Source organism: Myotis myotis, unplaced genomic scaffold (genome assembly GCF_014108235.1).
Source record: "Myotis myotis isolate mMyoMyo1 unplaced genomic scaffold, mMyoMyo1.p scaffold_m19_p_1, whole genome shotgun sequence".
Taxonomy (NCBI): domain Eukaryota; kingdom Metazoa; phylum Chordata; class Mammalia; order Chiroptera; family Vespertilionidae; genus Myotis; species Myotis myotis.
In genome coordinates this window covers 82448625-82461581 of record NW_023416313.1, presented here as the reverse complement: position 1 = coordinate 82461581, position 12957 = coordinate 82448625, and the positions used below count along the sequence as shown (strand labels likewise).

General features: G+C 43.9%; 1 protein-coding gene across 16 annotated transcripts in view; it reads left to right on the top strand.

The window, feature by feature from the left end:
• Window positions 1-1763: 1763 nt before the first annotated feature.
• Window positions 1764-12957, top strand: part of ZMYND11 (zinc finger MYND-type containing 11) — a 138715-nt gene continuing 127521 nt past the window's right edge. For 9 of the 16 annotated variants that reach the window (XM_036342994.1, XM_036342863.1, XM_036342926.1 and 6 more), the window contains exon 1: window positions 1764-1912. The gene's annotated coding sequence lies outside the window, so the exon portion shown is untranslated. Of the gene's footprint in view, window positions 1913-1941; window positions 2157-2509; window positions 2636-12957 lie in introns of those variants that run through there. The other 7 variants (XM_036343040.1, XM_036342985.1, XM_036342965.1 and 4 more) reach the window with 3 other exon arrangements.

The following is a 12957-nucleotide window of genomic DNA, read 5'->3' as shown; positions in this document are numbered from 1 at the left end:
TGTTTCTAAATACGTTGAAAATGAAAAAGAAAATAATTAAGAGAATTGGTTTATCTCTCAACAAAGCCCTGTTTGCAATCCAATTGTCTTGCAGATTAAAGTTTCCTATTTGGGGTGTCAGCACCTTAATATTAACTTTCCCTCTCTCTATATTCTTGCGCTGACCATCCTAATGCCCTCCAAGGTGCAGGAATGCCTTAGGGACTTCATGCATAGATATGCAAAGGAGAAAAGTGTACTACTGTGCTTCAAAACGCGCAGGCATATATACCTCTTCTGTTTTATGAACACACCCACACACACGCACCCAGTGAGCAGGGAGAACATTACATGGCTTCTCCCAGGGTCTGGGAGAACTGCATTTATAAGATCCTTTACTCCACAGCCTTGAACTATTAGCCTAAGTATAACATCATCTAATTAACATGTGGTTTTAATTAATATGCATTAAGAAGGACTACAATGCTTGAGTGACAGAGCTACGGGTATTATGTTATTTAAGAGCAAAACACTAATATCTAGACAGTGCTCTGTCAAGTACAATGAGACCACCAATTTTATCTGTGGCATGTCCCCATTTAACACATTTATTGGAAGCCTGGATGTGCTATGGAGAACAAACCCTCCCGTCAGCTTCTAAACACTAAAGTAAACACGTCATTACAAACAAACAATTTTGTGTTATGGAGAAAAATAGGGCCAATTTACATTGGGGGCTCCCCAAGGTCCTTTTAGGAAAAAAAGTGACAATTGAACAGAAACTGAAGAATCCGTAGGGGAAGTATGTGCTGGAAGGAGGGGACAAACTTTGCATCTTCCTGAGATAGAGTTATGCCGTCTTACCTTCTCTTTCCTGAAAGGTGAGCTTTCTTTTATACATGTATGATGTTGCCTCAGTGAAATGAGGTGGAGCCACACAGTCTTGTTTTATAGAGGACTTTAAAAGGGGGTGATGTGCTTAAAGCTGTTTATTGTTAGAATTCCTGGCCCAGCCCTCAAACTAGCTCTGGCTTGATTTTATCTGAAACCCTTTAACCCCTCTGCTGCATTTTATTTATCTGAAAAAATGAGTTAAAATTATTTTGTGATGTTCCTTGAGATAACCCAAAACTCTCTGGGATGTAGCAGAACTACGGCTGAGAAATCGCTTCGACTGGTGTACATCATGGAACACCTATTCAAATATCACCCATTTCCAAATTCTGAGTCTTCGAGATCAGCAACTGAGAAATCGGATTATAATCCCAAATTACTTGGACAGTCTCTTCCCAGTGATTTTCAGGTACCTATGTCCAATGAGAATCAGAGCAAGCAATTTTGGCTGCTAGGCTTTCCATCCAAACTCCTAGTGGAGAAAGAAAGGCTTTTTTTGGGGGGGAAATATGTGGAACCTGTTAAAGTAGGCTTATCTTGGAGCCTTTCTTTAACCGTCTATCGGGATCTTCTCTGGTTAGATCTAGAGCGACAAACTAAGAAAGACCACCTCGTTCTCTTTGCACACATTTGTAGTGTTTTCGCCTCCTGGACAATGGGTGGTCCTGCTCTTTTTCCAAGTCCTACGTGTGAATGCATGGAATGAGGACTTCGCAGAGCCCTGCAATCCTCTTCGAGGACAGAATTAAAAAGACACTAAAACCACTCGCCCGATTCTGTTAACGTAAAAATGACGGCTTCGCAAAGGCTCTGCACTTGGGCCGGCGGCACGCGAGGAAACAAGTCCCCGGGACCCGGGCGCCAGCCCCGCGGGCCGCGCGCGGAACAATGCGGGCCGGGACCTTTGTGCGCCGCTCCGCGCCCGCGCGCCGGCACGTACGTCGCTTCCACGTGTGGGGCCGCGAAGTGCATGTGCGGCGATGTGAGAATATGCTGGGACCGACTCGGGGAGCGGCGCCGCGGACAGGACCGGGGGAAGGTGCGTGTGGGCGTGCGCCGCGCCGGCCGCCGGGAGGGAGCCCGGGCCCCGCGCGCCGCGCGGCCGGCGCCGCACAATAAAGTCCAGGGGCGGGCGGAGGTGGAGGAGGCGGCCCGCGAGCGGCCGCCCGCGCACACACCGCCATGTGAACAGCGCCGCGTCCTCGCAGGACGGAAACTTTCCCGGCGGCGGCGCCCCCAACTTCCCGCCCCGCCCGGGCCCGCCGCTCGGCAAGGAGACCCCCGTAAGTCCGGCGGCGGGGCCTCCGCGTCCCGGGCCCTGGCCGACCCCCCGGGCCGCTGTGCTTCCCCGGCCGCCGGGCTCGCGCTCGCCGAAGTGCGGGCTGTAAACATGGCGCCCTGAAGCGCCGAGCGGCCGGGGGCGGCGGGAGACGCCGGGGAGAGCGCGCGGCCCGCCCGGGGAACCGAGGAGGAGGGCGGCGGGGAGACGCCAGGGAGGCCCGGCCCGCGGAGCCAGGGAAACGCCGTGGAGAGTGGAAGGCCGGGCGGCGGGGAGCGCGGGAGGATGGGCCCGCGGAGCCGGAGAGGAGGGCGGTGGAGAATCGGGAGGGTGAGCCCGCGGGGGCGGAGGCGGAGGCCGGCTCCCCCCCCACCGACCCCCCCGCGCCCGCGGCCCAGACCCGGGAGGAGGCGGCGCAGCGGCGGGGCCGGGCGCGGAGGGGAGGGCGGGCACCGCGGCGGCGGCCAGGACCGGAGCATAATGGTAGGAATGCCGTGCGGCAGGCACCGGGGCGCGGGCGGGCGGGGGCGTCCGTGGCCGGCGCGTCCGTGGCGTTGGCGCCGAGCTTTGTGGAGCCCGGGCCGGGCTGCAGCCTCTCGGGGCTCCGAGCGGGCGTGACCGCCGCTCGCCCTCTCGCCAATGGCCCCGAGCTGCCCGCGGAGCTTTGTGTGCGGCGGGCCCGGGCCTGCGGGGGTCCCGTCGGCGCCCCCTCGCCGGCGGGGGGCCCGGAGGGAAGGCCCGGACGCGGGGAGACGGCTCGGGGCCTACTCGGGCGGGGAAGCCGGGGTGTCGCGTGAGCGTCTCACGCCAGGTCCGCCCTCCTCGCGCGGCCAGGCCTTGGGGCCCGCGGCCGCGCTTCGAGGTCCTCGGGAACGCGGCCCTGTGAGCGGGAGGAGGGCGGGAGGGGGCATTTGCAGTCGCGGCTCGTGCTTTGGGAGCGAGGACCGAGGCTGGGCAGGCGGTCCCCGGAGATGCAGGCGAGGCTGCGTCCGCGTCCCCCGCGGTTGGGAAGGAACCCGGGGCAGCGCGGCTTTCGCCGCCTCAGCAGGCCCGTCAGGCCCCAGGACTGCCTGCGGGGGCCACCCCTTCCATGGGGCGTCCGAGAGCATCTGCCGGGAGGGGGGCGGCGGGGGGGCGCTCCTGGAGCGTCCCGGGGACCCAAGTTCCACGTGGACTGCCCCTCGCGCCTCTCCGGGGCCAGCTGTGAAGGCGCTTGACGGTGTGGGCATGGTGGTGGGGGTGTGCCTGGTACCCGTGGTGCCCAGTGTTGATGGGTATGGGCATGAACTCGGTGTCCCCCGATGGTGCATGGCGCCGGTGTTAAAGTGCTCGCGATACCCGGTGTGTCCAGGGGGCCCGCTGTTATGTACACGCCGTCTTCATGGTACTCGGTGTGGACATGGTGCCCAGTGTGCACGTGGTACCGTGGTGCCCCGTGTTGTGTCTGGTGTCTGAAGAGTACCTGCTGTGGGCATGTGATAACCTGTGCTGCATACGGTATGTCCGTGATGCCAGGTCTGCACATATATGTGGCGTGTCTGTGAGCTTAAAGCAGGTGCCCAGGCAGCCTGTGCAAGGGCCAGTGCCTGATGGTGGGAGAGGCCCACCTGGCTCTCTGAGGCATCCCTCCTGGGCCCTCTGGTCTGCCCCACCCAGGTGTTCTGCATCCTATAGTAATCCCTGTCCGTGGAGGCAAGAGCTTGCTTAAAAATCATTTAATCTGTTGGTTGAAAGGCACAAAGTACAACATTTATTTTCTTTTGAACTGGAAAATGTAGTAGTTGTAGCATAGTAACTAGGGGATGCATACATAACCTTTTGGGCGGTTTGGGTCATTGATTCAAATTAATGGTTGGAAGTTATCAGGGAAATAGACTTGGTTGTACTTTAGGAATTTGAGTGCTTTCTGGTTAGCAAAGTCATCTTTGATTATTCGGAATTCTAACTTGTACACAAAGCAGAAGATAAAATGCGAGTTTTGGCCCCGGCCGGGTGGTTCAGTTGGTTGGAGTGTCCTCCCATAAACTAAAAGATTTTAGCTTGGATTTCCCAGTTCAGAGCACATATCTAAGTTTCGGGTTTGATCCCCGTCGGGGCGCTTACGGGAGGCAACCGATTGATGTTTCTCCCCCCCCCCCCCCCTAAATAATAAACATATCCTCGGATGAGGATTAAAAAGAAATACGAGTTTTGTACAGGTGTGTAATTTTTCTTGTCTTTGGCTAACTGGTGCTGGTTACAGTCATTATTTTGTTGGACTCTATAAGATGGTCAGGTTAGAGAATAAAGGATTAGAAGATATGGGATGTGATTATGACAATCAATAACATTTTTTCTTGCTTAACTCTACCCGTGATTAACAGGATTTTTATTTTTCACATGTACTTTTTTGCCCTAGTTGTTTTTCATATGAAAACTGAATCTCCCTTTTACATTCTGTAATTGGGTGACTTATTTTTGCAGTTACCTGTTACAAGGTGTTTAAAAAATGCAAGTGCCTCCAGCTTTACAAAGAAAAACCAATATAAATGTAAATGTTAAAATTTAGCTTCTTAGTTCATACTAAATATTACTAGGATATAATTACGTTGGTACTTTGAGTGGATGTCATCTTGCATGTTTCTGTGAATTGACATGTGTTTGTTTGAACTCTCACCTTTTTGTAACCCTATCCCCTTTTCCTTTAAGGGTTGTTCAGATAGTGCATATAGTGCATAATAGAAACATTCGTACCCTTTGGCATACCTTAACTGAGACAACTAAATGAAGCTAATTAAGAATTTCAACATTTGTAATGGAAGTATCAAATGCAGTCTAATACTACTTAGAGCCATAAACCTCTGGCTTCAGATTTTCTTTACTTACCATATCTTTCAGTCGAATTCCACATGGAAAAACAAGCAAAGAGTATATATAGAAATAAAAGTTAAGGAGAAAATGGATAGTCATATTTATGATAGTTAAAAACTTTTCACTGTTTGAAAACCTTAATTTGGACTTCACATTGAATACTTTTACAGGGTAATTAGATTTTTTTGCCATTAGAGAGGTAGCATAAGTGAAGGCTAAATGGCTTGGGTTTGAATCTTACCTCTGTTATTTACTAGCAAAGTGATCTTGGACAAATTACTTAAACTTGTCATGCCTGGTGTCAATTTCCTCATCTGAAAAATAATAGTAATTGTACTATAGGGTTATTGACTCATACATGAATATAAACTAATTCAATTCATTTGAGTCAAATTCAGTGTTACTAAGACTTTAATGTGGAAAGGTGTGAAGCTCTGAAATTATATTATTGTCTTACTAATTTGAGTTTGACTGTCGTAGCATACCTCTTTTTCCTTTTTAGTTATCTCAGAAGGTTAGAAAATAAACATTTGTTATATTTCTTGGGCCTCATTTACTTAAAGCAATTTTAAGGCTCTTTCTATGATTAACTTTTTAAAATTATAAAATACGCATGACATAAAATTTGCCATCTTAACCATATTCAAGTGTACAGTTCAGTGATAATTAATACATTAACATTGTTATGCAACCATAATCACCATTCATCTCCATAGCTCTTTTCATCTTGTAAAATTTAAACTCCATATCCATTACATACTTAACTCCCCATCTCCTCTCTCCCCAGCCCCTGGCAACTGCCTAGCATTACTTCTTAATATTTGATGAAGAATATAGGTAGTTGAAGTACATAGTGTGAACATTCTTATTTTAACCATTGGTTTTAAATGAATATTCTTGTCTTTTCCCACATCTGTCACCCTATCTGTAACTGCTTCAGGTTGTATGTTTTATATTTGCTTGAAGCAGATGGACTTTCTAAATAAAGAAACACTGCTTGGCACCTCTTAATTTGATCATTGTGGAACTAATCCCTCACCAACATTTTTACTAGGAATTTTGACAAGTAAAAAATAACTGATGTGAGTTTAATTTTTGCCTGTATCTCTTGCATGATAACTTTTTTGTTAATCTTTACCTGAGGATATTTTTTCCATTGCCTTTCAGAGAGTGAGGGAGAAAGGAGGAGAAAAAAAGAGAGATAGAAACATCAACTGATTGCTTCTAACACCACCCCCCCCCCCCCCCCACACACACACACACAAACTGGGGGTGGGGAGTGAACCACAACCTAGGTATATGCCCTTGACCCGGAATTGAACCAGAGACCCTTCAGTGCTTGGGCCGATGGTCTTTCCACTGAGCAACACTGGCCAGGACTTGCATGATGATTTTGTTATTTCCTTGGACTAGTGTTGTCAAATTTTTAAAACAGTTTAAATCTGCTTTGGTGCGGTGATTCTGTAAAGATCACTAGTGATCTGAAGGTTCTTCTCATGTCCTTCTTTGGCCTTGATTTTAGAAATGTTTTGGTATTCACAGGTTTATTATACAAAATAAGTATATAATAATAATATGCATCACATATTGTATGTTTACCATGTCTCAGCCACTGTGCAAATTTCTTTACAAACACTGTCCCACATGATCATCTTAAAACATAGTCTTCCTTTTAATTATGGAAGGCTCCACTTCCTCATAACACACCCCCATTCAAGTACACACACTCTAATGAGAAGTGAATGAACTAGGAGTTTGTGAGAGAATGTGATTCATATAACAAAATCCCCGTAACAAGAAGTAAAATGATAAAAATGAAGATAATGGGAGGGAGGGAGATAAAAATAAAAATATCCAGTAGTATAGCCTTTGAATAATAAAGTCTTCACTAATATCGTAAACATATATGTACTGCCTTAAGGGAAGATCTTTTTGCATGTGTATATGCTTGCTATTGCTGATTTTTCCACTTAGAAAATTCTTTATTTAGTTTCTATTGTGAAAATGCTGTACAATGTTTAATATCAAAATTACTTACAAATGCAAGTAAATAGTCTGTAAAAGAAAAAAAATTATTTGGAAAATAAAAAATATTCGTGTATCCATTATGTGTTTGGTAGGGAAATTGCTAGATATTTAATTCAGTTTTATAAACATGATTTATATGGATCTGGTAACTATACATTTAGTTAATCTTTCATTCTATTATTTTGGGTATATTTTCTGTTTAATAAATGGCTAAGTGTTTGCCTAACTTTATGTGAAATTAAAGAAAAATGACAAAAGCAATGGAATACTGTTATATGAGCATTTATAAGGGATAATATTGACTCTTTTCTATTCATTGATGAGAAGTTCCCATTATGTGCTGGTATACATTAATTGGAAAATGCCTGTTTCTGAAAACTTGTACAGTTTTTTATTTTTTTGTGTGAACTGAGTACTATTTAAGTACTAGAGGCCCAGTGCATGACATTTGTGCACTTGGGGGGGGGGCCCTCAGCCTGGTCTGCGCCCTCTCACAATCTGGGAGCCCTCGGGGGATGTCTGACTGATGGCTTAGGCCCGCTGCCTCTGGGGAAGCTCAGGCTTCTGGCTGAGTGGCACTCCCCCTGTGGGAGCACACTGACCACCAGGGGACAGCTCCTGCATCTGCCCCCTGGTGGTCAGTGCGCGTAATAGTGACTGGGCATTCTGCCGTTCAGTTGATTTGCATGTTACCCTTTTATTATATAGGATAGTAGGTAAACTAGTTTTGTATTAAATAATTACTTTTATAGTTCAAGTTACTCCATAATTGATCCGATTCATAAGATTACATTAAAATATAGTTTTACAATGAGTAGAATATGTTTTACAAATTTATTCATTTATTAAACATAGTTATTTATTGAAACTGTACTATGTACTAGACCCTTGCTAGGAAGCATAATTATTGAAACAAGTGCAATGCAATGTGACAGAAGCAAGTGTATGATGTGTGTGAGTTAAGATACATTGTATTTGAATGAAAACTATTTTTGAGGTCTTAACAATGATGATTTCGAACTTTGTGATTTCACTTTATTAACTACCTGAGGATTTTTAGAAACAGCTTTGTTATGATTAGTAATTTTTATGTTCTCCAGATATTTTCCAAGCATTTAAGTGAAAAGTGGACCCACTTAATATTTTTGATTTTTTTTTCTAGTTTGATCTAGTATGCTAAGTAAATTTATAACTTGAAGAAGTATAATTCTTTCCTAGCTAAAATATTTATGCAAACACTAAAAGATATATATGTATATATATACATTTTAATGGATTTATATTAAGATTGGGAGATTTCGCAGTTGGTATTAAAATGCTGTTTTTTAAAATGGCATAAATACATTTAAATTAGACTGTGTAGGCACATTAGTTCCCATTAGAAATCTATATAAGCAGTTTTTAGAAAGCTTTGTGTCATTATAAATGTTGCTTGTGGCAGCACCATTTTTTTTTTTTTTTTTTTAAAGAAAAAAAGGTTTCGGCCTAACCGGTTTGGCTCAGTGGATAGAGTGTTGGCCTGCGGACTGAAGGGTCCCAGGTTTGATTCCGGTCAAGGGCATGTACCTTGGTTGTGGGCACATCCCCAGTAGGGGGTGTGCAGGAGGCAGCTGATCGATGTTTCTCTCTCATTGATGTTTCTAACTCTCTATCTGTCTCCCTTCCTCTCTGTAAAAAAAAAATAATAATAATAAAAAAAGAAAAAAGGTTTCTCTTATTGAGCACCTACTATAGTAGGCAAATTATATAACTCCATTTCTTTCTCACAACAGCATGAGGGAAGGTTGTATTACAGTTTAGTATATGATAAGTTCCAATATTACAGTATAATCATAACTGCCCTATAACTTATGTTAAGAGAACAGACTTAGGAGGGTGAAGTTACCAGTGCCTGAGAGTCACTCAGAATACATGATCAAGTGGGTATTTGAATTCAAGTGTATGACTACCAAAACCTATGGCTGCTCTGTCTCCTAAGATTCTCTAAGTCCTTGAATCTTTGTATTGATACCACCTTCATCTCCCAAAAGTGCCTTTATTTACGAGTCTGCCAAATGGGGGGATAATAAAAAAATGTAAAACTAAGCTCGGTCTTTATACAAAAGTAGGAGGTGGAAAGAAAAGGAATATTAGAATCTCCTAGTAATCAGAATGTTCCATCCATACATAAAGTTCTGGTTAATTCCAGTTTCACTGGCAATTTAAGAACAAGCGTCTATAATTGGCTTACTTTCTTTTTGTCATTTTTGCAGCTAGGATTATGAAGATACTTGGTATGAGGTGGAAGGGGAGGAACCTACAACTTTATTTTAATATGTATAGGAGAGAAATGTTGGAAAATACTCGGAATTAGAAGGGGGGTCATATAGCAAGAACACTTTAGCATTCCCTCTGTTGGGTAAGTTCAGTTTGTATTGAAATAACTAATTACTTGAAAGTTGCTCTAAGTATGAAGACTTCAGAGTTCTGTAGATGTTTACCATCATCTAAAATATGAGAAGCATATTGAAGAGAGAAATAGATCAACTGAGTTGTAGCATTCACATCATGCTGATACTCATCAATGGGGATGTTACATAGTAAATGTGACTTCCTCATAAAATAGCTATGGAAAGATTTTTTTAAAAAATATTCTATTAATGAAGGCTAGCATGGGGAATGCTTTTGCATGGGGAAACTCTGAACTTGAAAGCCATTATGAACTTTTTAGTTTTCTTATAGACTGACATCAGTTTTGTGAGGGGAATCTCTGGAGATGGATCAGGGCTCTTTTCTAAAGTCACACAAATTTTAACTTTGTGAGTTTCAAATTTTTATTTTTTAAAGTAGGTTGTGGTGTATGTATGCCTTCTTTTAAATATTTCTTTTTGAAATGACTTATAGAAAATGATGGACCCTCTGACCTTTAGCTCTGTGTCTCAGAAATTGTCTTTCAAGAAGAATATTCATGAAGTTTCTTTTTTTCTTTTATTATTTTTAAGATATATATATATTATTGATTTTTTACAGAGAGGAAGGGAGAGAGATAGAGAGTTAGAAACATCAATGAGAGAAAAACATCGATCAGCTGCCCCCCTGCTGCAAACCTCCCACTGGGGATGTGCCTGCAACCAAGGTGTATGTCCTTGACCGGAATCAAACCCGGGACCCTTCAATCCGCAGTCCGACGCTCTATCCACTGAGCCAAACCAGCTAGGGCTAAGATATATTTTTATTGATTTCAGAGATGGGGGGGGGGAGAGAGAGCGAGATTGAAACATCAATGATGAGAATCATTGATCAGCTGCCTCCCGCATGCCCCACACTGGGGATCGAGCCCACAACCCAGGCATGTGCCCTTGACTGGAATTGAACCCGGGATCCTTCAGTCCGCAGGCTGACACTCTCTATCCACTGAGCCAAACCAGCTAGGGCTTTATGAAGTTTCTTAAAGGGGGTTGACAGCCTGAAAAATAAATGCTTCCTAGAGGAAAACCTTGAGTCTTTTGTGGTTTTTCTAAAATGCTCCTGTATTGTCGCTCTACTGGTCATGGAAGGTGGATATCAAAGGTAGGGTTGGTTGGGGTTTCCTGATAGTCCTATATCAGGTCTGAGGTGAACGATATTCAGGAGATAAACTGCCACTCAGCTTCAGTGTGTCTGGGCTTTTCCGTAATTTGAGCGGTGGCCTAAAGTTCCTGCTGGTGCTGGAGTAAGCTTTCGACGCTGACAGGTATCAGAAGAACTTGGATGTCTTTCTCTAGACCAGCGGTTCTCAACCTGTGGGTCGCGACCCCTTTGGGGGTCAAACGACCCTTTCACAGGGGTCGCCTAAATACATCCTGCGTATCAGATATTTACATTACGATTCATAACAGTTGCAAAATTACAGTTATGAAGTAGCAACAAAAATAATTTTATTGTTGGGGGTTACCACAACATGAGGAACTGTTATTAAAAGGTCGCGGCATTAGGAAGGTTGAGAACCACTGCTCTAGACCAGTGGTCGGCAAACTCATTAGTCAGCAGAGCCAAATATCAACAGTACAACGATTGAAATTTCTTTTGAGAGCCAAATTTTTTAAACTTAAACTATATAGGTAGGTACATTGTTATTAACTTAATTAGGGTACTCCTAAGGCTTAGGAAGAGCCACACTCAAGGGGCCAAAGAGCCACAGTTTGCCGACCACGGCCTAGCCAGGAGTGGGCAAACTTTTTGACTCGAGGGCCACAATGGGTTCTTAAACTGGACCGGAGGGCCGGAACAAAAGCATGGATGGAGTGTTTGTGTGAACTAATATAAATTCAAAGTAAACATCATTACATAAAAGGGTACGGTCTTTTTTTTTTTAGTTTTATTCATTTCAAACGGGCCGGATTCGGCCCGCGGGCCGTAGTTTGCCCACGGCTATCCTAGACAGTCGTACACACCATTGTGGGTTGTGTTTGCAGGCAGGGTTGAGATCACACGCGAAGGTTTTTCAGGCCCTTAGCGGTCTGGTTAACCCTGGCCTTTGGATTTCAGGTGATCCTTGGTATTCCTCCAGATTGAGGGTGTCATTTCTACTTTCAGGTTGTTCTCCAGAGACTTGAGCATTGCAGGGGCAAATTCAGTGTCTGAGCTGAGTACCACAAGAGTATGAGGGAAGAAGCCCTGTCACTGATAACCAATGTCTGCACCTTTCTATGCTGAGCCGTGCCTGATAATGACCATGGTTTCTCTTTATCTCTGATACAGTGTCCATCAGTTTTACATAGCAGATGGGATGTCAAGGAGGAGGGACTGGCTCAGGGACTCCTCAGCTGGAGTCTCTAACAAGGTCTCAGCCTTATTTCATTTGCTTTTATGAGCATATGGCACAGGCCATCCACAGCTGATATCCAACTGGTGTCAGTCTTTATACTGTTCTTTCTAGTTATACTCAGGTGATTAAAACAAAGTTTTATCTGTTTTTAAACTGTATTAAGTCAGATTTTTCTGAAATATATAATTTTCTCAGTTTTAGATTACCAGATACATTCAAGAATTACATTAATTGCTGCGGTTAGGGTTGCATTTTAAATAGAATATTTTGTGAAATTTTACCTTGAGGAATAGAGTAGAAATGTTAAAAGGTTTGCTATTATGAGTCAGTATTTGTTCTTAACTAGAGGTACCATTTCATAGAATAATCCTAAATATCATAAATAATAGGAAAGGAAGAGGATCTGAAGTCTGATTCATAGAATTTAAAAGTTTAGGATCTACAAAACTGGCCACTAATCTCTGCTCTTAGTCTCCTCAGCTCAGAAGGCCATAGGCTTCATTCAGGCTCTTCCTGCACTGTGGCCTGGAATTTGCTACTAGGTAGGAAGATGTAATTGTAAACCTCTCTCATGCACTCCTCACCCCCAATGGATTTTAATTCTGTCATTCGTGATATATATATTTTAAAGTTTTTTTAAATTGATATTTAGAGAGAGAGAAACATCAGTGTGAGTGTGGAACATCAGTCAGCTGCCTTCTGCACACCCCCTATGGGGGATTGAGCCCCCAACCTGGGCATGTGCCCTGACTGGGAATCAGACCAGCAACCTTCCCATGGACAGGACAGTGCCCAACCAACTAAGCCATACCAGCCAGGTCTCATTTATAATATTTGAGTGGTTTTAGTCTTAACTTTCTAGCCTTATTTCCTGTTTCCCTAGGTAAAACTTTTGTTTCAGCCATTCTGTTTATTCTTTTAATAAGTGGCTTTTAAAGTACACAAATAATATTGATTGAATAAATATTACTTTTTAAATATATATTTTTATTGATTTCAGAGAGGAAGGGAGAGGGAGCTAGAAACATAAACGATGAGAGAGAATCATTGATTGACTGCCTCCTGCACATCCCACACTGGTGATTAAGCCCATAATCTAGGCAGGTGCCCTGATCGGGAATCCAACCGTGACCTGGTTCAT